This window comes from Sceloporus occidentalis, unplaced genomic scaffold (genome assembly GCF_023333645.1).
Source record: "Sceloporus occidentalis isolate IW3139 unplaced genomic scaffold, rSceOcc1.0.p SCAF_7, whole genome shotgun sequence".
NCBI classification, from domain to species: Eukaryota; Metazoa; Chordata; class Lepidosauria; order Squamata; family Phrynosomatidae; genus Sceloporus; species Sceloporus occidentalis.
The window spans coordinates 15,284,516-15,310,904 of NW_028316987.1; the positions used below are offsets into that span (position 1 = coordinate 15,284,516).

Below are 26,389 nucleotides of genomic sequence, written 5' to 3' on the forward strand. Positions count from 1 at the left end.
GTTGGCAGCATGAGCTTTCCTAGAATTCAGTCTACTTCCTCAGATGCATTTGCTATTATTATTATTATTATTATTATTATTATTATTATTATTTAGAGAGGTCTTGTGGCATCTTTGAGACTAACTGAAAAAGCTGACAGCATAAGCTTTCCTATATTTAAGTCTACTTCTTTAGATGTATTTATTATTATTATTATTATGTAGAAATCTTATAGCACCTTTGAGACTAACTTAAGAAAGAAGTTGGCAGCATGAGCTTTCTAGTAGCCCCTTTGAGACTAACTGAAATCAAGAAGTTGGCAGCATGATCTTTCCTAGACTTCAGTCTACTTCCTCAGATGGAGGACGTTTTGAAACCCCTCCTGGGTGAAATGTAGGACACGTCCTGGAAAAGGAGGACCTCTGTGGCTACTCTTTCCACTCCTATTTCATGTTTTAAACCAAAGTTTCCACACACAAACACACGAATAAAGGAGCAGGGTGGGTTTCAGTCTTTTGCACCTTGGAGGATACACGTGTCTATTATGTGTATATGTGGGAATGGATGGGGAAATGGAGGTTAATTCTGCCAAGGGAGGAAAAAAAGATGCTTTGGGGGCGGGTTTCCAAATGTCCATGCAGTCCCCTTTTAGGAGAGAGGGAGAGAAAAAGAGAGGGAAGGAAGGAAGGGAGGGAGGGAGGAGAGGAAAGGAAAGGAGGAGGGGAATTCCTTTGGCCGCTGCCTGGAGAGGCCAGAGAGGGTCCATTATGTCCCTCGGGATGCAGAGACCCCCTTCCTCGACCTCCTGAAGAAAATGGCCTGAAGGAAGAAGAAGGAGAAGGGTGAGTCCAGGGCTCCAGGGACTAGAAAGAGGCGGGAAACCGCCAGAAGGGAGAGAGAGAAAGGGGCTCTCGGAATGAATCATGTTTATGTGGGGTAGAAGTGTGGGCACTGGCAGGGGAGAAGGGGTTTCGTGGGCAGGGATCCATTTTAAGGGCATTCGGTGGGTGGAAGTAGGGATACTAGGGATAGGGAAGAAGGACCACTGCCTCCTCCTCCTCCTCCTCGCGCGGAGGGGCGGTTTTCTGTCACTCTGTGGGGTTTTTTGAGCGTCGGAGTACTAGGGTTTGGATCCTGGCTCAGCCATAGAAGCCCGCCTTGGGCAGAAGTCACACTCTCTCAGCCTCAGAGGAAAAGGCCATGGCCAACCCCTTTTCTGAAGAAACTAGACAAGAAAAGCCCATGAGAGGTTCACCTCTGAAGAAACTTACCAGGAAAACCCCAGGATAGATTCATATCTGAAAGAACTTACCAAGAAAACCACATGATAGGTTTACCTATGGAGAAACTTACCAAGAAAACCCTATAGGTTCACTTCTGAAGAAACTTGCCAAGAAAACCTTATAACTTACCAAGAAAACCCTATAGGTTCTCATCTAAAGAAACTTATCAAGAAAACCCTATAACTTACAAGAAAACCCTATTGGTTCTCCTCTAAAGAAACTTATCAAGAAAACCCTATAGGTTCTCCTCTAAAGAAACTTATCAAGAAAACCCTATAACTTACAAGAAAACCCTATTGGTTCTCCTCTAAAGAAACTTATCAAGAAAACCCTATAACTTACAAGAAAACCCTATAGGTTCTCCTCTAAAGAAACTTATCAAGAAAACCCTATAACTTACAAGAAAACCCTATAGGTTCTCCTCTAAAGAAACTTATCAAGAAAACCCTATAGGTTCTCCTCTAAAGAAACTTATCAAGAAAACCCTATAACTTACAAGAAAACCCTATAGGTTCTCCTCTAAAGAAACTTATCAAGAAAACCCTATAACTTACCAAGAAAACCCTATAGGTTAACATCTGAAGAAACTTAACAGGAAAGCCCAATAACTTGCCAAGAAAACCCCATGATAGGTTCACCTCTGAAGAAACTTGCCAAAGCAAACTACAACTCCCAGAATTCCATAGCATTGAGCCAGGGCAGTTAAAGCGGTCTCAAGCTGGATTGTTTCTGCAGTATGGATGAAGCCTTTGAGAAAGGGCCACTTGAGTCGAGTACAAGAGACAGACAGCAGAGGCAGGGTGACCAGAGGTCCTCACCGCAAAGGAGGACAAAGCACTGTCAAATGTAGGACATTCGAGAAAAATGTCGATCATTGCAAAACAAAACCTACAAACCCTAATATAAATACAAATCCATGCTTTTTAGTCATGCTCGAAGTGGAGGACATTTTGGAATTCCTCTTGGACAGAAGGATGTCTTGAGGATAGGAGTTTTTTGGAGTTTGGAATATTTGTATATACATTCACCCCTCTGTTTTCACGAACTTGGAAATACGTAAGGGGCAAATGGAGAGTGACATAATGGGGTGCGCCTGAGGCACATGTGTGGCAGCACCATTGGTGTTAATAGTGACTCCAATATAAACCTTGTTTCGTTTTCACAGAGGAATCTGGAACAGATCCCCTGTGAAAATGGAGGGGCGACTGTACATAATTCCATAAAACCCACTGGGTGAGTTTGGTCAAGTCACACACTCTCAGCCTCAGAGGATGGCAATGGCAAACCCCCTCTGAAGAAACTTGCCAAGAAAAGCCTGTCATAGGGTTGCCATCACTAAAAAATGACTTGTTGGCACACCACAACAACAGTGAGATAATGTGGAGGACCCAAGTCCAAACATGCAATTCATTTATGTTTTGTATACACCTTATAAACATAATATGAAGGTAGTTTTGTACATAATACTTTAATAATGTTGTGCATGAAACTTAGGGGCTGTACAAACCGGCCAAAAGGGCCAGCATCAGGGTGGAGTGGGAGCTTGGCCACTGCACGCTACACGGCCCAACTCCACCCGCAAAGCGGTGTCACGCCGCATGCCCGACCAGGGAGGCGGCATCACAATGTTTCTTTGGCACAGCGTTTAGACACGTGCCGAAGAAACGGGAAGAGCCACATGGTGCAGCAAAGGCACCCTTTTTCTGGGCCAAAAAGAAGTAGCGTTTTGCCACTTGTTGTCCTGGAAAAACGCCAGATCAGGGCTGCACACGCAGTTGCAGTGGCTCCGATCCAGCACTCAAAGGGGCAAAGTTTGTGTACACTGAAGCAAAGGTGTCACTGTTTTAGCTACCCATGTAGGCAGTTTGGGATCTTGGAATATTTTGGATTTCAGCATTCTGGATAAGGAATATTTACTGTATATACTCATGTATAAGTCTAGAAATTTTGGTCTAAAAATTGACCCCAAAAACCTGAGTCGACTTATCCATGGGTCAATGTAAATACTGTATCTTAACTCTTATTTAAAAGAAGGAACCATCTGGTGAAAAGCAAGAGTATAATCTGTCTTGGAAGCACTGGCCCCCTCTACTCTCTCATCCATCCAGCCTTAAAACTAAGCACAAAGTCTGCTGGAATTTTGTAAGTTCTTTGACATTGTTTTGCTTTGCTTCATCTTTTAGATCCTTTGCTAGGTTTTACCCTCGACTTGTCCACGGGTCATAGCAAAATCCATAATTTTTGCCCTAAATCTTGCTCTCGACTTATACATGAGGTCGACTTATAGTCGAGTATATATGGGTAACCTGTATGAGGAAAATACAGTTTTTAAGAACAGGTAGGTTGGACAGAAGGGGTCTTATTGGTGGAAGACGATGAGGACTTGTAGGTATGGATGGATACAAGGTTTACTGAAGAGAGTGGGTGACAAGGTGGTGCTTGGAGCTGAATCTAGTGTTTGGGATCTAGAAAAAAGAATGGTCATGGAGGGTGGGATGATGCTTGCTGGAACAGTCTGGGGCCGGTTGTCCCTAAATTTCAGAGTGAGGTTTTGTATACTGGTGGAAAACAGGTCCATGTAAGCTCAGTTATTTCTGTGTAAAGCCCAGCAGCGGAACATGAAAAGAACAGCCCTGTCCCATTACATATATGCTTTCCAGCAACTGGCATTCAGAATTCTACCTTTAAAAAAAATACAGTTTTTATTTGTTAATAGAATGAAGTAAAGCCAATCAATATTGCCAGCCCACCCAAGAAGTACTGTACAATTTAAGTACCATAGTAAATAGCCACTTGTAAATATATCTTCTATCATTCTGTCTAATCCCCTTTTAAAGCTGACCAAGCCAGCAACAATCACCATATCTTGTACTATAGTAGCAAATTCTACAAACTTGTGCTTAAAAAGTACATTACAGTGAGCCCTTGGCATCCAATGGGGTTTGGTTCCAGGAACCCCCATACACACCAAAATCAGTGGATGCTGAAATCCCATTATATATAATGCCGTAATAAAATGGTGTCCCTTATATAAAATGGCAGAATCAAGGGTTGCTTTTTGGATTTTTTTTAAAGGTGTGGATGCTGAACCTGTGGATATGGAGGGGCCAATTGTATTTGGAATCTCTTTCCTCTCTGGTTGATACTAAATTCTAATGTCAAGTTGTTTCTGTATAGCTTGTGATTTGTGACTTGAAAATTGATGTGTATTGAGATTATTCATAATTTGTTTAGCAGTTATACATAGTTTACATATCTATAGGACTATCACATATCATGATCTCCACATATGCAACCTCATGGCTTTTACACAAAAGTGAACCAGCCCATAAAAACATTAAAGTTGAAAATTAGAGGAAAATTTCAAGGATACCTGAATGTGTGATTATGTTAATGGATATAAAAAGAATGTATAGAAGGAATGACATACAGTTGCCCCTCCTTTTTCGTGGGGGATCCGTTTCGGACCCCTCATGAAAACAGAGTTTCGCTTATATTCAAACCCCATTGGCTTGAGTATAGGCGCAGGCACGCACCCCATTCATTTCCTCTCTGTTAGTTCCTCACACATAAGCGGGGGATGAGACTCTTAAAAGACCGCGAGAACGGAGGGAGGACTGTATAACTTTGCAGAGTGCAAAAATATACAACTGAACACTACATTTAGAATTGTCCAGACTGTTGTATGGGTGTGAGAGTCATATGTTGGAGTTTATCACACGGGAGGAATGTCTCTTAATTTCGAATGAAAAGAAAGTGGGGCCAGAATGCATTCATGTGAATTGTCTAGTTCAGTGAATTTACGTGAATTCGAATTGCATTAGAACTGACTTCCCATTGCCCAAAAATAGCTTGCCATTGCCCGAAATTGCGTATCATCACCTCTCATGCAGTAACATGAAACCCCATGATTGCGTTCGGACTGACTTCCCATTGCCTGAAATTGTGCATGGTAGTCTATCACATAATAACATTGAGCCCCATGATTGCGTTCGGATTGCCATTGGATTATACTTCCAATTTCCCTTGTCTGATAAACTCCGTTGATGAAAGCTGATAGAAAGAAAATAAATTCATTTGAGATGTGGAACAGGAGAAGAGTTATGGGGATACCGTGGATGGCTAAAAAGATAAACAAAAGAGCTCTAGAGCAAGTCAAGCTTAAAATCTCCATAGAAGCCAAGATAACTTAGGGCCGAATCAGATGATCAAAATAAGCAGGTTTCCAGCTGGCTTTGAGGTGGGGCATTTACATGATGCATAATAATAATAATAATAATAATAATAATAGTTTATTTGTATTCCACTTTTTCACAAAGGAATCAAAGTGGATTCCAACAGTTTAATTAAAACATCAAACAATTAAAAATCACAATTTAAAAACCCCAAACCCTCAACCCTCCCCCCAATCAAAAAGAGCGATCAACCCATAAAAAGAGATTAAATATCCAAATTTAAAACTGTCCAATAGGAATACACTAAAATTTCGGGCAGATTAGCACAAGAAATGAGGGGGGGGGATGGGGGATGGTATCAATCAATCAATAGAAGTATCATTAGATACCTGAAAGCTGGCCAGAAAGTGCACCCAAACCATGCTATGGAGAGAAAAGCCGGACTAAAAAGGAGCTGGATTTTCCTGCTTCTTCCCGGAAAGTGCACACCTTCACATGTACATATAATGCACTGAGTCCAGGGCAGCTCTAAAGGAAGGCTCTTTCCAAACCCTAACCCTAATTGTACATAAAAATGCCCCATCACAGGAGCGCATTTAGAAGGGATGGAGCTGCCGTACCCAAGCAGTGGAGGTGGCAATGGCCAAAAGAGAAACGGTGAAACCTCTCATGGAGATGAGTACGACCTACACAAAACAGACAGTCAAAGGGGGAAGGGGGGCATGATTGTACCTTGACAGCATCTGCATAGGTACCTCTGCTCTGATATTTTGTCCAGAGGAGTGCTGCACATGCGGATGTGTGCAGGTTCACAGAGATGGCCATGCAGTGGGGTGGCAGTCGCTGGTGGTTTGCTCCTGCGAAGGTGCACAGGGATGGTGAAGGAAACAGTTAAAAAAAAGTTCCCATTGGTATGGCTTGAAGCTGCGCCATGTGGTCATGACATGTGCACTCCAGCCTCTTTGGGAGTAGGCAGTGCGGCTGCTGGGGTTTAAATGCAGCAGAGTTTGCAAGCAAAGTGAGAATTGACTCATTGCACCAGTCCTATCAGAATGTAGCTGTGGCGGTTGGTATTCCTAGGCATATCCCTTTCACTGGTGTACCTCTAGAGACCCCAATGGACTTGTCTGCATGTCCCATGCTTGTGAGGAGGGTTGACATACAATGGGAGAGGAACAGCCTCATGACTGGGCTCCTTGGACAATTCCTCATATCCCTAGGCTTGAAACTGTATTGCCTGCACAGCTGTGGAGCAGTCAGAAAAGTCTTGCCACCTATTGATGGAAGTTGGTACTATAGGCTTCAAATACTAATTTAAAATTAAGTAATTAAAAAAAAAAACCCTATCAAGATGCACACCTTATGGGTCCCCTTTATATGCATGCCAAGTTCCAAGTTTCTGTATCTGGCAGACATAGAGGTATGATTCTCAACAGATATACATCCTCTTTTATTATAATATATTTCTTCCAGGCTCCTCAATCTGAAGTTTGCTATTTTCAAAGACATGTTTCAGACTAAGCTAAAAATATTCATCTATAATGACTAGCGCTGCACAGAGGAAAGGAACAGGATTTGTCCACTGTAAATAAGTGTTGCCTAGCTGAAACAGACCAGACACCCTTTAGCTATATTAAACCATTTTTTGTTGTTGTTGCAGTCTTCAGTCCAGTGGTCAACATAATGATCGAATTTGTATGATGGGATTTAAATTTTCTTGTGTTCAGGGAGATGTTTCCAGATGACATCAGTGACTATCTAACCAAGCTCCTTGTGTGTGTATTTGCCTTCTGTAATAATATTTAATAATAATAATAATAATTATTATTATTATTATTATTATTATTTATATTCCGCTTAATCTTGAGGAATCCAAGCGGATTACAGCAGTAAAACAAGATACAATTAAAAGAAAAAAAGCATTAAAAGTTCCAAGATCCCCATCCCTCCCTCGTCATAAAAAACATAATAAATGCTAAAAAGAGATTAAACCAAAAAAGAGGTTAAAAACAATGGTGTACAATAACAATTAAAATGAGATAAAATTTCAAGCGGAGACTGGGTAGAGTAAAAGGTAAAGATGGAGAATAATGGGAGGGGGGATTTATGGTGACCCCATGAATTTCATAGGGTTTTCTTAGACAAGTAAAACTCAGAGGTGGTTTTGTCAGTTTCTTCCTCTGAAATATAGCCTACAGTGCTGGGTCTTTATTGGTGGTCTCTTCCAAGTACTAACCAGAGCTGACTCTGCTTAGTGTCCAAAATCATATGGGATTTAAACCATAAGTTCCTTGTACTACCAGTCAAAAATGTACTTTTGGCGACTCTTTTTCTCATTAATGGATTTTTTTTCTCGTAAAAAGAGGAGAAGAGGCAGCGAGAAGAACTGGGTGGCTTATAAATGGAAGATGTTACTTATTAATAAACATAGTTCTCATCTCATTGGAATTTTTCTCATAAGTTCTCTCATTTGATTCTGTCTGCGATAGCTGTCTGGAGCACATTGGAGGGGGATGTTTCCATTAATTGTAGGAGAGGAGGAAGGAAAAGAAGATGAATGAGAGCTTTTATTACCCAAACTATTTTACTGAAATAATGTATTCATCCAGTAGGGTGGAGATGGCTGCAGAGAGTGGACTTCACATTTCATATTATTGTTAGTCATAAAACACCATGAAAGGAGAACCTCGTGTTCTCTTGCTGAGTGGTTGAGATGCATATAATGTTCATGCACTGTAATGGGGGAGGAGAAAAGGGTTGTGCTAGGTTTCGACAAACAATAGCAGGCTGGGAACGTCTTTCTTCGGCTGTCAGAACTTGTTTTCTCATAAGCAGGGGAAGCATTTGCCCATCCCGGGAATGTGTGCTGTCCTAATGGTGATTTTGCCACCTTTAGACATATTCCCATGTTTGGCATCTTGTTTCATTGTGGTTTTTTGTCCCATATTTCTTGATGCCTCCTTGGGCTGAGTTGGTTTTTTCCCGTCCTGGAAACCGCTGGAAGCGGTAAGTATTTGTGCTATGTGCATGCATTGCCTCTTAAAACAAAAGAAACCTCAATTTATTGGGGAAACTTTTTTTTTAAAGCGAATTCTAGTTTCAAGAACAAATTAATTTTTTAAAAAAATAAGGAAAGATATGTAATAACCATTTAGTGTAGGAAGTTACTGATTTAAAGATGTATTTATCTTATTTGCTTTTCGCAAGGATCGCAAAATGCTTCTTAAAAACTTTGATGTTTGAAACCAGTGATATCTTTAATTGAATCAAAGTATTTGAAATGGAAACAGAACGTAACTGTTATGGCACATCACTATTTCCTCATGATTTATGACTTTTGAAGAGAAATGAAAAATAGCTTCTGGAAAAAAAACCTAATGTATTTTACTGTATTCATTTTCTGAACTTCCACCTTTTGCATCTTTTGGGAGAAAGTATTAGAAACTGGTAATACCATCATTAATTGTGAAAGTAACTTTTTTTTTAAAATCCTGCTTAAGAATGTTAAACATTCTTGGAGACTGGTTTGCATAAATAATTATGTTTCAAGAAAAGCATAAACTCATAATATCCATTAAAATTGTTAAGGATGTGTATTTGCATCTCAACAGTGTGGCATCCAAACTTTGCTTTGAAACCCAAACTGGGCTTTTCTCCAAATGCCATGTCTCTATTTCTCTCATACTTCTAATTAATCTCTTTACATTGCATTGCATTGTATTTATATTTACTGCCCATTTCTTTGTTAGTGTGAGATAAATGAAGACTATACAATAACAGTGGCAGTTACCACCTTTGATACTCCCCACATTTATTGAAAAGTTAAGATTAAAGCACTGTTACTTTGTTAAAGTAAACAAACAGAAGAAGAAAACTTGAAGCAAAAGATTTCATAACCTCGGTTAGCAAGTTTGACTATGCTTCTTGTGATTTAACAGGAATTATAGGAGGGTCTTTCAGCACAAATGTGCATTTACTTTTAATGTACCAGAAATTTGTTTAATGTTCAATATAGAATATTTAGGCTACCAGTTGTGTAGACTGCATCTTGGATATTTGGTGGCATGGTTATGTGCTATAGCTATGGTACTGTAGCTTAATTTTCTTGTGTTTCCCATTCCTGTTATATTTGACACTTGGTTTAAATTGTGCTGTACCTCATGTGTATTTAATTACGCTAAAAAAAAAAAAACCCTCCCACAAAAGGCCATGTGCCTTTTCCCATTCCTTTTCCCAGCTCCTTTTAAAATATATATACTTTTTATGTGCAAAATTGATCGTTGTTGAGTTTAATTCTGCTTTTACCAGTTGAACTTTTAATTTATCAAGATAATTTTGTTAACTAGTTTCTAAAAGGTTTTCACTGCCTACTGCCCAATCTGAAGTGCTACATCGCTTATTGTCTTTTGGATGTTAACATATCTAGAACTCATATGTGAACATATCTAGAACACATTGGAAAGTTATTTGTGCCAACACTTATGAACTCAGCATAGGATTTGAAGACACCATAGTTCCTTCCCAGTGTTAAGACCACTTATGTTAAGAACTTATTCTTAGGCACTTGGGATACCTTGTTATACCATCAGCATCAGTTTCTGTAATATTTACTAGCATTTTTTCTTTACTGGAGTAGTCAAATCATTCTCAGTTAAGACTGATTTTACTTACTTTTGTTAACATACTTGATACAGTGGATCATACGTAACTATACATTTTCATTTGCTTTTCAAACTATTGTTTATCTAAGGAAATTGTCATACAAAGAGAGAGATCCCTATATCCTGTGTGGACGTGGTCTGGTGGTGATTTGGTTTAAAGATCTACCTCTGTCTTGGTTTCATTGTGTGGCCATGGAAATTCTGTCACTTATAAAATAGGAGTAATTTTGGTGTTGCCAAGAGACCATGTTCTTTGATAACGACTAAATATATGAAAATATGAAAATGTCTGTTTCTTATTTGCTAAGCTAGCTGGAATCTATATTTATTTATTCCTCCTCAGTCGATGCTTTGCCTTTCAGCGGGGCTGTCATCAGACTTGAGAAGACCCATGACAAACTGCTATCTGGTGGCCCCCCTGTCTAGTGGGGAATGACACAAAATTTTAAACCATGCTAGTTTGTGAGGTGCCAACCACTAGATTGAAAAAACAAAACAGGAAGTAAAGATGGGCAAGTCCACAAACTCTCCATCAGTACCAGTGGTCCTCTTTGGAACGTTTGGTCCCCTGGGAACATCCCAACACCATGACACAACCAACTTGGTCTTTGACTCACAAGAAACCCCAAAGTAGCTAAAAACAGCATCACAATAAAATCCACACGACAGTTGCAATTTACTGGGAATTTGTTGCACTCTGTGTGGAAATTCCTCTGTGAAAACACTCAAAGAACATAAGTTAGTTTTGTCTGGATATGCACAGGAGAATTTACTTGGTAGAGCAAAGCATAATATTGTCATGACAGATAGCATGGTAACAATAGCCATGTCTAGGGGGAATGCATTTAGGAGTAACTGGGTAGTGGAGACATGAGCACAAAGGGCTCCAACTGTCTCCAACTGTAACACCCTAACTGAAAGGATTTCCGAGGTGCTTCAGACTGAGGCAACAGGAAATGATATTTATAACATTCCCCTTGTTGCGGCGTGTATTGAGAGAAACAGCCATAGTAGGATCCCAATGGATCCCTTCAGGTACTTATTCTCAATGTGCCCTGTGACCAGGAGAGCTCTGCAGGCATAATTTCCCATAATTGCCTTGATCTGTATGCCTCAGAAAATATTTAGTTGGGACACTGCCTAGTTTGGTGCAGGGTGGCATCAATGGACGTAGCTACAGCAATGGGGCTCCACCATTGTAGTTATGTCTGACAATGCAGGATCTTGCCTGAATGTATGTTTGAATTCTAAATAAAAATGCACACGCACACACACACACACACACACACACAAAAGCTTCCATATATAACCTTGGATTATACAATAAGTTAAGGAAGTTTGGAGAGAAACGTTTCCTGCTTCCCTTGCATTCCCTCCCATATTGTTCAGGAGTTCTCTTTCCATCCTCTATAGAGCTTTCACAGAGCATAGGTGACTGCAGGGGCAAGGAGGAGACAGTAAACCTTACTTCTATGATTTTCCTTAAACTAATGTAAAGTCTATATTATAATGTCTTAAAACTAAAGTCATGATCTCATCAAACGTAGTGTGTTAAAAGCCTCTTTTTAGGCAAAAGAAAGATGATTGAAAATGAGGGATCTGAATTTTGATGTCCATCTGAAATACAGTACAGTGACAATGCAGTCCTATTCTTGAGTTGTTAGGCATGGGTAGTATTGTGAATAAGGGGCGAAATAGACCGACGGAAGCTGCCCCTTCCGAACCTGGATTGGAGCTGCAGAAACTGCATGACATAGCCCCAATCCACCTTAAAGCCTCCCAGAAAAGGAGCGGCAAATAGCCACTTCTTTTTCTGGCAGCAAAAAGCCAGTTTTTCTGCCCATGCTGTGGTTGGAAGCCAGAAGACTTTACATTAGTTTAAGGAAAATCATAGAAGGAAGCAGCGTGTAAAATGACATGGCACCAGAGCGTCATGAAACCACCCCCATGTAAATGGCTGGGCAGCTTCTGGGCAACTTAGAAGTGTGTGGCGTCTAAACACCATGCTGCCAAGCCGCCTGGAAGGTGATGCAAAGGGGCAGTCTGCTTTGCCCGAAAATTTCGCTGTGTAGCATGTGCCTAAAATTAGGTGAACATGAAACCTAGAATGTGTGATATAACCTAAAAACAATATGTATACTCCCTGTACACCTTGTTTTAAAGGTAAAGGATGTGGAGAAACTGGAGCGTGTCCAAAGGAGGGTGACCAAAATGGGGAAGGGTCTGGAAACCATGCTCTATGAGGAACGTCTTAGGGAGCTGGAGATGTTTAGCCTGGAGAAGATAAGGTTAAGAGGTTATATGATAGCCCTGTTTAAATACTGAAAGGGATGCCATATTGAGGAGGGAGCAAGCTTGTTTCTGCTGCTTTAGAAAACAGGACCCGGAACAATGGATGCAAGCTACAGGAAAAGAGATTCCACCTCAACGTTAGGAGGAACTTCCTGACAGTAAGGGCTGTTCGACAGTGGAACACACTCCCTCGGAGTGTAGTGGAGTCTCCTTCCTTGGAGGTCTTTAAACAGAGGCTGGATGGCCATCTGTCGGGTATGCTTTGATTGTGATTTCCTGCATGGCAGAGGGTTGGACTGGATGGCCCTTGTGGTCTCTTCCAACTCTATGATTCTATTATTCTATGATTAAATTGTGCTCTTTTGTGGATGCCATTACATGAAATACTGACGGGTTGACAGCAGATTTAGCCATGGGTGGGAGGGGAGTTTGTACCCTTTGGAAGTTTGGGGGGGATGATAGTGTGGTTTCCCTCCCACCCTGGAGTTTCTTCTTGCTATTACAGTCAGGGAAGTTGCTAATCAGTGGAAGGAGCTTTGGGCAGTTCAAGCCAGGATGTAAGTACCAGGAACAAGAATCCTCCTAATTTGAGGAATCAGGTGATCCCAGCCACCAGTCATGTTCCACTGCCTTCTGGTCAGCTTTGAAGCCACCTGTGCTCCCTCATTCTGAATAACAGTGCTGAGAAAAGTCACCAGGGTGCTTTTCTGCTCTTTTAGACTGTTTCTTCCATTTCTTGCTTCCTTCTGTCTGAAAAACTGACATAAATTAGGCTTACTAACTATATAAATTGATGATGATGATCCCAATTCCATCTTGACCAACTCAGTTTTCAGTTATCTATACTCTTTTCAACCATTGGGAGCCTAACCAGAACTGGGTGACCAGTAAGTAGCCACTTAAAAATGTACTGCTTGGCTCCTCTAAGCATGTGTTAAGGTGGTAGATTTTTAACCTGTCCTCATGCTTAAGCTCACTGTACCATTGTCTTCTTTGTAGTTGCTTAGGTATCACATGGTCAGTTTTCTCATGCTCTCCATGTGGATTAGTCAATTGGAATGCCAGAATGGACATAGATCTAACAGACAAGTGGCTGGACTTACCTCTCCAAGCAACTTGTTCATATCATTATACTGAACAGCCTGAAACTCATCCATCAAAACTGTACAAGTATGTGCCTCAGTCACTCCCCAGACTCTACCTTCATTGTAGAGTCCAAGTCAGAATGAATCTGAGCAATTTTCTCCACAAAGTATTCAGAAAATTTGCCACAGCACTTTTCTGAATGCTCCTCCTCAGCAGATGAGGTCTAGGATGTAATAGGCCTTTAACTGTCCAGTTACTAGTTGCTTTGGATAAATCATCGCACACTGAAGCATTCATTTGGTATTTAATAAATGCATAGAAGCATAGAATTAAAGGGACTGAATCCAACCCCTTGCCATGCAGAAACATAGGATTAAAGCACTCCTAAAAGATGGCCGACCCACTTCTGTTCAAAGATCTCCAAAGAAGGAAAGTCTATTACCTGCCGAGGCAGTATGTTTCACTGCCAGAAAGTTATTATAATAAAGAAGTTCTTCCTAACATTGTGAAACCTCTTGTCTTATAATTTGAATCCATTGGTTGCATGCTCTAGTCTTAAGAATCCAATGACTTGATTGTCACAACACACTGCATACACAAATCTACAAAACAGGAACCCTGTTAATACTCCATGAGTGGTAGCCAAGCTAACACTGTATTTAACTCCACATTTCATGGAACACTAAACATCTAAGAATTTTAATCACCCCCTACCTTTAATTCTGATGCTTAAGAATCAGCTGGACATTTTTCCAGCTCAAACCCTATGAAAATGACTTAGGAAGCCAGTTACAGTATTTTCAGCTTGAGGAAGAGAAGACTGAGAGGTGATATGAAAACCCTATTTAAAAGTTATGTAGAAGATGGAACAAGCTTGTTTTCTGATTTTCAGTGAGTGGTCCCAGGTGTGCACTGGTCACATGATAGCCATTTAGAAATTTACTGAGGTACGCTTGTAACTGTATAGGGTGCTGTAGACCTAATGTCCTGTGATGCGAGAAAGTAATTCTCCTGTTTCTCTGCAATCAAGAAGGAGTAAAGGGAAGCAGGGATCTGGTGAATATTTCTTCACCATGTGGCTCCATGTTGAAGAGTACTCAGTAAATAGATTTATATAGCTTCATATCACCCTGACTCCACCAGCTTTATCTGATTTCTGAAGCTAAGCATGTTCAAGACTGTTTAGTATCTGGATGAGAGACTACCAGGAATCTCTAGGTAGGGCTAGGGAAAAATCCTGCCTGGAACTCTGGAGACTGATGCCGTTTAGGGTGGAGTACTCCACTAAATGGACCAATCATCTGATTGATTAGTAGATAAGCTTGCTATGTTACTATGACTGTGAAGTCACCCAATAATCAGTGTTGTATTTGAGCCAGGGCTTGCAGGCTTGAAGAACTGGGACATTGTGATTTAACAAGGATAATGTTGTCTGCCATTCACATCTGGTTCCCTGTTACATTTGGGCTTAGCTACAAGTCTTTGCAGTACTTATAGGGTGGGGTGGATTTTCTTGAGGAATATATTGTTGTGAACAATCTCTGCCACAATACCAAGCATTTTGGAATATCAGGCCAGCTCTGGAGATTATAACTGGTTGGTTGATATGGATCAACACAACTACCTGCACTTTTTAAGGAGTATGTAACAGTCAGTTCCTACATTTTAAGATTCGCCACTACACTACTGCGAGTATCAGTAGTAATAATGCTACTTATAGTTGATTACCTATGCTTAAATCATACCTAGAAAAATGTGGCATCACAAGTAGAGTGAACAAAGATGCTTCATACATGAGGAGTCTATGAAAGTTTTGATGGTCACTTTCTTACATATCTTAAAATAAAACAAGGTGAATACTTGAAGACAGCACTGTTGGCAGCTATTGGCCATTTGGGGGTATACGAATATGGAGAACTCACAGGACATTGAACATAAATGGTACAAAAGAGTTAGAATCTTATATAGGGGAACAGATCTGGCAGAAACAAGACTGAGTGGCAGCTAAAAGTGTCACGATGGTAATTTTCAGTGGACGAATTTATTCCTAAGTACCAAAAAGTAGAGACTGCCCATCAGGCATGAAAATTGCTTTGTTGCTTTCCTTCCATTTTGTGTTCCACGGCCATCTGTCTAGCATAAGACAGAATGCTGATTTCAGTGAACTCTTCATTTTGGAGGTCTTGGCCAACAGTTGGGGATGCTTTGATGCATGGCAGGGGGATGCATGGCAGGGGGTTGGACTAGATGGCCTTTGGGGTCTCCTCCAACTCTATGGTTCTGTGATCCAATACAGTAATATCTAGATACTTCTGAATATTTGCTAAGCCAGATACAATAGAAATGGATGCACTATTCTTTGAAGGACTGATACAGGGTAGTGGGTAAGGGTGAAATTGTGTGCTACAAGAAAAGCAAGGCTGTTACTGAAAATGTCATCTGGACTCACGTCATGAAGACAGTCTACATTTGAATCTAGGCTTTGGCCCTGTATCATGAAAACAAGGTGCCATGAGGCCTGGGGTAATGGGTTTAAATGGCCCATGTAGACATGCCCTTAGTAAATGGGCATAAATACAGTGCTGGTCTCTGGCATGTTGCGGGTGGGGGGCACCTACTAGTCCTCCACATCAGAGAGCCTTGGAAGAATAGTACTAAGTGACCTTAAATAATTTGCAGTTCTCATAACCAGAGCTCATTCATCACTCCCCAGAGCTTCAAAAGCTTACTTTTTGGATTACAGCATTCCAGAATCCTCCAGCCAGGAAAATACTAGTTAGGGGATTCTATGACTTTTAGTGGAGAAAAGCAGTTTTTGTAAGTTCTGCCTCATTTACAATATGCTGACACTGTCAGTATTACGGGACTGTTGTAAGGATGGCAGAGAAAATAAATACAGTTGCCCCTCCGTTTGCGCAAACTTCATATCCGCGACTTCCACTTACTCGTGAGGAGCAAACGGATGGGATTAAAATGGAGCATGCGCCCCATTCAAGTCTATGGGGCTTGAATAAGTGTGAAATTCCGTTTTCGCAGGGGAGGGTGGAACAGATCCCCTGCAAAAGCAGAGGTCTGACTGTACAGAACATAAAAGAAGTACATAAGTGCAGAAAGCAGCACATAAATATTACTAAAAATTTGACGGGGAAAGTACCACATTTCTAATATTAATGTTGTGACTTCTCTTTATACGAGGCTGAAATTTTCAATCACATATGACCTGCGCTGGGAACTCTTGTACCTTTGTGTGTGTCACAGCAAGCCAAAGTGAGAAACTGAGTGACTAGGATTCAGTAATGACTGCTTGAGTAGGACTGCACCGCATCATCTTTGCATGGAATTGCATTGTCTTGTTGCCATTTTCCTATGAATGGGTCATTATCTCAGTCTATACCCTTCTTCTTAAAAACTCCCTCTTCTAACCAGTTTGCCTCATTAACAAGAATGACATATTGAAATCCCGTTATGATGACTCCACTGTGAATAATTCTGTGTGGCATTGTTTTGTTCTGATTTTGTACAGAATTTAATACCAACAGATGACTAAAGTATTGCTAAGCAGTGGAGATTTCTGTGATGGGAAATGTGTTTTTGCTTTGAAATACAGTCCTTAAATGGCTGGTTGTGATACAGAGGTTTTGAATTTCAAAGTAGGACTGGCAGCCAAGAATGGAGCATATTGTTGGCCAAGAATGAATGAAATAATAGTACTGGGTTTCTATTTTAAGAGCAGAGCAGGTTTTCTGAAAATTCCTCCAAGATGTTTTTGTGATAATAATTGCTCAAGGCTTTAGTAGTGTTACAGAGAGCCTAAGTAGACATTATGGGAAAGCACGTCGGTCTACTGCTGACCCACATCTTTTCCACATGTCTCCTCAGCAATTTCTAGAAATATGTGTGATGTGATATTATTGCATTCATCCTTTTCAGACACAGAAATACAGCTTCATATGTCTTTCATTCTTCTATGGTAGTGGAATATTTTCAAGAACAGTGAACTTTGATCAAAAACTTATCAACGAGGATTAAAATCCATTGACCAATTTACATATTTTTGAGGAGTACCCTTTGTTGTATCTACATAATGGGAAAAATTACATCAGGGTCACCCACATTCTCTATCACATGGAACTAAATTTTGAGACTTGCATAATGTATATGCAGTGTGCAAATTTATTAGATTTATTTCCTTGACATAATTTATTCAGTTTCTTATACAGAGCATTTGGAAGCAGTGCTGAAGCCTTTGTCTGGGTCAGCTAGTGGGATCTATCCTGACTTTGTTCACGTCCTTTGAAGTCAGTCTTCAGGGCCTTTGGGGCTAGCAACTTGGCTTCTTAAACAAAGACAAAGAGAAGAAACAGGAAGTCATTAGTACTGGAATGTTGGATTCCTCACCCAGTCCCAGTGTATGAAATTGGAAATGCTCACATCCCTGCCCAGTAGACTGTAAACTAACAGTGGAGTTAATTAAGCAGATGTGGACCCTGTGAGTTTGTGCTAGGAGTTGGGGCTTCCTTCCCAAGCTATAAATAAAATGGGGTGGGGGAAGCTGATTGTATGTATGTAAGTTGAAATGTAATGGAAAATTTAAATCGGATGAGTTGATGCAAGAGGCATTTCCCTATGGAGTCAGTGGACTGAAAAATGTTTTATTTGCTTACACTCAAACAGATGCTTCAAAATACTTACAGAGTGAGCATTCCAGTGCCAATTTAATAGAAATGGTTCACTCATCTCTGCAATTTAGCTTATGAACACTTTCTGTCGGTTTGCTGCTCATATCCAGGTCAACCCAATGGACAGAACCGTACCTATGGCATTGCTACCTGCTCTACTTGAACTGGTTGCAGAGTTACAGGTAGAGATGTTTCTAAATGTTTTGATAGCGAATGAATTATTTGGGATATAAAAGAAGGCCAAAAGTCATCGGGAGGGAGGAATCTGCCTAGATTTTTAAAGCCAATGATTCTTCATATCTTCATGGAGGGTCTTTGTGGGGGGGGGGAACCATATCCTACCTTGAGTCCTTCTGGATAAGGGGAAGGGGGGAAATAACTGTTTGGAGATTTTATGACAACAATGTGGGGACATTATAAAGATTTATGAAATCTGAAATGATAAGAGAGAACTCTCTTCTCCACCATTGTTGTTGTTGTTAGCTGCCCTCAAGTCAACTCCAACTCATGGCGACCCTGTGGATGAGACATCTCCAAAAATCACTATCTTCCACTGCTTTGCCCAGATCCTGCAAGTCCTTGCCCATAACATCCCTGATCAAGTCTCTCCATCTGGTCTGTGGTCTATCTGTCTTTCTTCTACCCTCTACCTTTCCTAGCATTATTGTTTTTTCTAGTGATCTGTGTCTTATCATTATGTGGACAAAGTACAATAGTCTCAACTTGATCATCTTTGCTTCCAAGGAGAGCCCTGGTGCGACCTGTTCAAGAACCCATTTGTTTGTCTTCTTGGCTGTCCATGTTATCCTAAGTACTTTTTTTCAGCACCACAGTTCAAATGAGTTGATTTTCTTTCTGTCTGCTTCCTTCACTGTCCAACTCTTGCATCTGTACATGGTAATTGGGAATACAATGGTCTGAACAATTCTGACTTTAGTGTTCAGTTGTATATCTTTGCTCTTCAGTATCTCTTCCAGTTCTTTCATAGCTGCCCTTCTGATTCCTAGTCTTCTTATTTCTTGACTGCAGTCTCCATTCTGGTCAATGTTTGGTCCTAGATATGGGAATTCTTTAACTATTTCAATTTCCTCGTTGTCTAGATTGAATTTGTAAATTTCTTCAGTGGTCATTATTTTTGTTTATTTTATGTTCAGCATCAAAGCTGCCTTTGCACTTTCATCTTTGACTCCCCTTATTAACTGTTCCAATTCCTGAATGCCTTCTGCTAATATTATGGTGTTGTCTACATATCTTAGGTTGTTAATGTTCTCCACCATACAGTTTTGTAAATAAACCTACCAGTGTTGTCTGTGTATGTGCCTTTAGGTCTCCTATCAACTCCTGGTGACCCCATGCATTTCATAAGGTTTTCTTAGGAAAGGGATATCCAGAGGTTTTGCCAGTTCCTTCCTCTGAAATATAGCTACAGCACCTGGTAACTGTTGGCAGTCTCCCATCCAAGTACTAACCAGAGCTGACCCTGCTTAGTTTCAAATATCAGATAGGATCTGAGGGCTAGGGTATTCAGGCTACTAACCTCCAAAATAACTTTTGCTAACCTGCTACTAAATTAGTATCCATTGTTTTTGTGATGGCTGTTTAGGTGGTGCTCTTTCTTCCAGAGGCAGGATAGAAACACAGGCTACTAACATAGTTGACTACTGAAAAGTAAAAATTGCTGCCTTCAAACATTACCGCTAGTGACTTGTCTTTCCTCAACCAGTTCATGGAACTTCTGTGAAGGCTGTGAAAGAAGAGAGTCCTTCCTCCATGACTAGCATGGATACCAAGAGGAGTACTGGAGGTGGGATGTAGTAATTTGCTTCTGACTTGCCAGCCCATGTGCATAGAAGTCCTGCTCACTGGCTACCAACAGAGCTATTAGATAAAATACAAAAGATAGATCAGTCTGAAGGATAGCAGCCAGTTGTCATGAGAGCTAGAGGGTGCCTCCATGTTTAGAGTCAGCATATCTGTGTAAAAAGGAGAAAGGAAGGAGGAGGACAAGAAAAAGAAAGAAAAAAGAATGTGATAGCACCTTTAAGACTAACTGGTTTTTGGTTTTTGTGAGCTTTCATGGATATGAATCCACTTTGCAAATGCTCATGTGAAAATAAAACCAGTTAGGTACTGCCACATTTGTTTTCTCCCCCACCCCTTTCTTTCCTCCTTTTTATGGTGCAAGAGGCTAACAAGGCAATTTTTTGACATATACCTGTGGCTTCTAGATGCAAACAGTAGAATGACAGTTTTGAATATTTCCCAGCTTCCAGAGTGTTTCTGGCTGGTTCATGTCAGAAAAAAAAAGGAATCCTGATACAGATGAATGCTTATTCTGATCTTACAGAGGTGGGCTATCCTTTGCGAGAAGTATTAGAACTGGGATTACATGGCCACCTATAAGGGATGTAGTAGCACTAGATTTCATGTTTTGGCAAGTGGTAGAACTGGATGAACTTTGAATGGGCAGGGCTGAATGACAGCAAAGTGATGACTGGGGGGAAAGAATGAGTAGCATGATACCACTCTTTTCTTCACACAGTTGGAATTTGTGTCTGCGTTTGGACATTTACTCTTGGAAGTTAGCTTTTTGGACTGCGACTTCCAGAAGCCCCGCAGCAAGCTCATGGATGAAAAGCAGCAATTCCCATCCAAGGTTTCAGCCCCATACTTTTTTTAAAAAAATTGGTGGTTAACATGAAGGTTGCCCATTTTATTTTTTCAGCAAGCAGTTGAAATAGTTTAGGATGATCAATAGTTACTTGTTCATGATCATCATATTCTATATATATATGATTTCGAGTGTCTGTCTGTCTATCTATCTATCTATCTATCTATCTATCTACACACACATATAGAATGAATGAGAACTTGAACTCAGATATCAATAGATCCATTTGTTTAAGTAAAGTGGGCATTAGGATAAAAATTCTCTCCCATACAGCTGTTAGTTTCCTGCAGTCCCACACTCAAAATTTTACCCATCAGATCCCAGTAATAGACATGAGTCAAGGTCTAAGAAAACTGCTTCCATGTAAGATCATCCAGCTCCCTCTACAGTACGAGCTTTTTGCTTTTCAACCCAGATCCTTCAGTCTCATGTTTAAGGCTTTCCCCCTACAATCAGCAGAATTGAATGGGGAAGATTTTCCTTAACCATACCACTTAAGCTTTTCATATTTCAGAGGTGGTAAAGAAAAATAGTATTCCCCTCTACGTATGTTTCCTCTGGCATGTTTTTTTCCCCTATGGAGTTTATCACACAAAGGAGATCGGGAGTTTATCCCATGAATATCCCTGAAAAATTGTGTAGTTACGCGAAACGATTTCACACGACGTCACACAAAACCTGCCATTAAAGTGGTCACAGAGAAGCATTAACGTGCATCTTTTTACTTTTGGGATTTCAGCGACAGTGCATTTCCGGTATCACTTTATTTGCACAATTGCATATGATAACCATTCGCACATTAACTTGCCATTTTCGCTTTATTTGCAGGATGCTTTAAATGTGCTTTAATCTCTCTTTAATGTTGAAATTAGCCCCAGTGTGATAAACTCTTATGTGTGTATGCTCTTTCAAATCACCTGTCAACTTTTGATAACCCCATGAATTTCATAGGGTTTTCTTAGGCTAGGAATAGTTGGAGGTAGTTTTGCCAGTTTCTTTTTATAAAACGTACATAATATTTTTTTCATTGGCAGGTAAACATACAAGCTTCCTACCTGGAACCTGAAGCAGTATATGATGGGAAAGCATTGCCAGTTGAATCTAACGGTTGTATAAACTAGCCCTTATCCCACAGTGCTTACAGAGGGTATCTGCTCTTCAGTCTGAATATAGGGATTGATAATAATTTGTTTTGCTTTGGAATTTGTAAGAACTTTCCAAAATTCAAATTTCTTCATACATAGGGAAGAATTTGAAATTTTAAAAGTGTGAATGTGGGAGAAAAATGCAACTGATAGATGATTACATACAGGCAGAGGACTTTCAGTGCTTAACTCTTAAAATGCTGCCTGTGAAACCCTGTGTGTTCAATCTTGTTTGTGCTGAATTAGGATCGCCATTGGGACATTTTTCTTTTCTTTTCTGACAGGCTCCTTGTCTTTAATACCTACATGGCAGGCAAATAGAGAGAGATCCTCTCACTACTGAGAATAACTGCATTTACTGAATTTGGCAAGATGAAGCAGATGACTGAGTACTTTATTGAGTTCATTTTTGATAAAAACTTAGCAAAAGTTGTGTATTCCTCCTTAAATTAAAAGTGAAGAATTTAAAATTGAGAATGACACTGACAGATTAATCTATCCATGTCTGAATTTACAACTAAATTGAAACATGAACCCATCTAGAATCTAGACTCTGCTGGGTTACCATTGATGCTTCATCAGTGATACTATTGATACTGGGTTACACTTTCAGTAATTGGTCCCAGCATTATGATAGTTCAAGAAGTTTGCTGTTCGTGTTTATTGTTCATTGACCTTGGCCAAGCCAGACCATATCAGGCTCTTTTTCAGCAGCTGTAAAGTGAGAATAACATAATAAATCTGACAGAAATGTTGCATAAACAAACACAATCAAGTTTTTTTAGAACTTTGTTCACCAGTGGTCAATAGATTATATTGGCGGGATACAGACGGGCAAAAAGGGGTGTATTCATGACGTCATGAAGGTAGAGCCTTCAGACGGGCCTTACCTGAATGCCGCCATGAACACGCCCCCCGCACGCCCCAAGCGGGAAGAAGCGGCATTAAAAAGGTGCTGCTTTTCTCCGCTTCTTTTCCGTTTGATGCGCAGCTGCGCAGCTCCGTCTGTAAGCTGCTGCACCGGTACGTCAGAATTGCTACGCCGCTAATTTAAGTTGCCCATTTAAAAGCTCCGTGTCTGCTGCGTCGCATAATGAGTCGGGGTCCTGGAACATGCGCAGTTTGCAGTCAGGCTTTAATTGCAGCGTCAGCTGCCATGCAGGTGTGGAAGCTGCAGCACAGCTGCAGCGCATTTTAAGACTCGTAACCCTAACCCTAATCCTAGAGCAACATGTACGCATGCGCTGCTTGGAAAGTTTGGACTTTAAAGTGATCCCCTACACACATTCCTGTGCCATTTTCACCTAACAATAAAAAACCCCTAAAACTTTAAATATTTACATATGTACAAGGGAGGTGATAGGGGATGGCAGGGGGACAGCAGTGGCAGCGGCAACAGCTGTGGCTGTGCATTGCAGATTCAGGAGGAGCGCAGGGACCAAAGGAGAGGAGGCATCCATGATGCTGGTGACACTGGCAAAGTGCAAGTGGACAAGGATGCCAACACCAGCTGATCACCAGCTGGCAGGAGACCACCATTGTTCTTGGGCAGAGCGGGGAAAAAAGTTTTAAAGGGGCTTGGGCACTTTAAATGTGCCCATAGGCTTTCTGCCGCCGCTGCTTAGCGCTGCAGCTGCGCAGCTGCGCATCCGCCAGCCGGCAAAGGAAAAAAAAAGCCCCGTTTTTGGCTGCCCGTGAGGAAGCTGCCTCTCTCTTTGCAGCGTCCTCCGAGGCGGCGGTTTGGAAACTGCGGGTCCGAAACGGCCCCAGGTGAGGCGTCTTCACTGCCCCCCATGTGGAAGCCCCATCTCCTGAGCCACGCCCCCAGGGCGGGCGGTCTGGAGGCTCCGTATTCAGCAGAATACACCTCCAAGACGTCTTCCCCTGCCCGTTTGTATCCCGCCACTGTCTATCTCCCCTGTTAGCTGTGCATGCTTCTTTACATAAATTTATCTCACAAGGTCTGACAGCCCTCTTCACTTTGATCCAAAACCCATTGCAGAAATAATCCAGTTTGAGACCATTTTAACTGCCCTGACTCAGTGCTAGGGGATCTTGGGAATTGTAGTTTATTGTGGCACCAGAGCTCTCTGACAGAAAAGGCTAAATGTTCCAGAATTCCCAATCATTGACCCAATTCAGTTAAAGCAGTTTCAGACTGGATTATTTCTGCAGTGTGTCCCAGGAGCTATTTTTGTGCTTTAATGGCATAGTTTGCAGTGCTCTCAGCAAGATCCACCAGGACTGAGCCTTCTATCCGCTTCTTGAAACAGGTCTTCTGGGATTCTTCACTGTCCTTAAGAGACTAGATTCATTAAGAAACTCTTCCTGCCACCATTGTGCATACTCAAAATTCGGGAGATCATAAGATACTTTGGGGCTGTAGCATATGATTTCTAGGCTATTGTCCTGCGACCATAGGAATATGCTCCTGGAGAGGAGATTTCAGTAACTTTGGTGCTTTATAGGATGTGATGTTCTCTGGTACCACAACAAATACAAATACAGTATTGCTTCCATAATTTTCTTAGACTGCATAAAATTGTAAACTCTCTGCAGGTAAGGGAAGGAACAGCTGTGGAAAGTTTTTCGTGATACCTTACCAACTTTGAGAGAGACAGAATCCTACAAATTATTTTAGTCCTAACTAGAATAAACCAATTGAATCATAACACTTGATTCAATGGATCTCCTTGATTTGAGACCAACTGACAAGATTCCTGCCACAGTTTCAAAACAACTGGGGATTTACTAAGGAGATAAGCCTATCTCCTGAAATACCACACCGGTGTGAGGGCAGAGTGGGGACACAGTGACTGCTCGCCGTCCGCCCCCATGCCAGCATTATGCTGGTGTCACGCCGCACACCCCACTGCACGCACAAGTGGCATCACGGCATGTCTTGCGTATAGCATGTAGATGCGCTGCGCCAAGAGTTGCGGAAGAGCCGCGGCAGCTATGGCACCCTTTCTTCTTACTTCTTTTTGCGCTACAGACCTGCCAGGTTGGGGCATGGTGTGTGGTTGCCATGCCCCCATCCCAGCGCTTCCAGGAGCAGCACAGAGCTGCCTCTTAGGGACAGTCTGTCCAGCCCCATAGTCCATGGGGCTTTGGACATTATGAAGAGGGGAATACCAACTTCTGCCAAAAAAAAAAAAGCACAGTCAACATAATAGTGCTTACGAATGTCACTAACAAGATGCTGGCCAGAGCATGTTTGTAGATATGCTAGTAAAAAAATGTGTGAACTAGGAAATATTATGGTCCTGTCTGCAAACCTGATACAGTGTTCTTTGTCATGGGTAGCAGTTTTCAAAAACAACTTTTCTGTACCTAAGCATCACAAGTCGTCTGGATGTATGCTTGCAGGTCTTGGTACATGAACTCTTTAAAAGGCTGCAAGGCTGTTCGTGTTTGTTGTTTCTGCTACTGTCATGTCCACTCACACTTCACATTTAATCATAGGTGAAAAATGTGCTCTTTTTGCTTGACATTATTGCTGTTTTCTCAGTCATGTGCTTCAAGCACAGTTTGAACTGTTTCTGCTAACAGTTTTAGATGAAAAGAAAGCAGAATGGTCCAGTAAAGATCTGAGCCTACCCACCCTAATTTTTAGTCCTTGAGCTGTTCATTAGCTTCTCTTAGCTGTCTCAGGGTGAAGACATATATAAAAATTTAAGAGCCGTGCAGCCAGTTCAAAAGTGTCTTGAACTCATTTCTAAAACATGTTTGCTGGAATCCTGTTGGGGACATAGAACATCTCAAGTGGACTTATGGGTGCAACAATTAGAACTGGGCAGATCCAGATCCAGTAAAGTGCTATAGTCATGCTACTATGCATAGAACCTGCAAAGTAACTAATGTACATTGAGACCAATGCACATTGAGACTGATGTATGTTGCAGCTATTGTGCATCAGGACACTGGCTAGGAGTGCTGATCCACACCAGGACACCTTTGCCAGTGTCACATTACTAACCTTCACAATTCACTAACAGGGCTTATTAACACCTCTGCTATGTAGCTAAGTACAGTATATGCAAAGTTATGATGAAATGTAGACTGTGACAGAGGACTCAGGGTGCCAGGTTTTCAAGATACTTAAAAAATGAAAAACTTGTTCAAAAAATTTTCAGCATGATTTAACTGGAGCTGGAGAAACACCAGCTGTGAAAAGCACCAAATGTAGTGAGAAAAAAAACCCATGACAACCAATGGTGAGGAATGCTTTGATTTGTAGTTCAATAGGTGGTTCAACAACACAATTCCCACCCTTTTTAGTGCTTGTGACATAGTCAGACCTCTCCCCCAATTTCAAAAGCAGTTATGCAACTATTTTTCAAATGTAATTGGTAAGAGAAAAGGATAAGGCATCTGTGTGCTGTACTGTTTAATTTTAAAAGAAGTTATGGCTTTG

General features: G+C 41.0%; 1 protein-coding gene across 2 annotated transcripts in view; it reads left to right on the top strand.

Moving 5' to 3' along the window:
* The first annotated feature begins 655 nt into the window (after positions 1-655).
* The window catches only part of LOC149309255 (gap junction gamma-1 protein), a 44,007-nt gene continuing 18,273 nt past the window's right edge, over positions 656-26,389 (top strand). The window contains exon 1 of one of the 2 annotated variants that reach the window (XM_089531216.1): positions 656-822. The gene's annotated coding sequence lies outside the window, so the exon portion shown is untranslated. Of the gene's footprint in view, positions 823-8,100; positions 8,445-26,389 lie in introns of those variants that run through there. The other variant, XM_089531215.1, reaches the window with a different exon arrangement.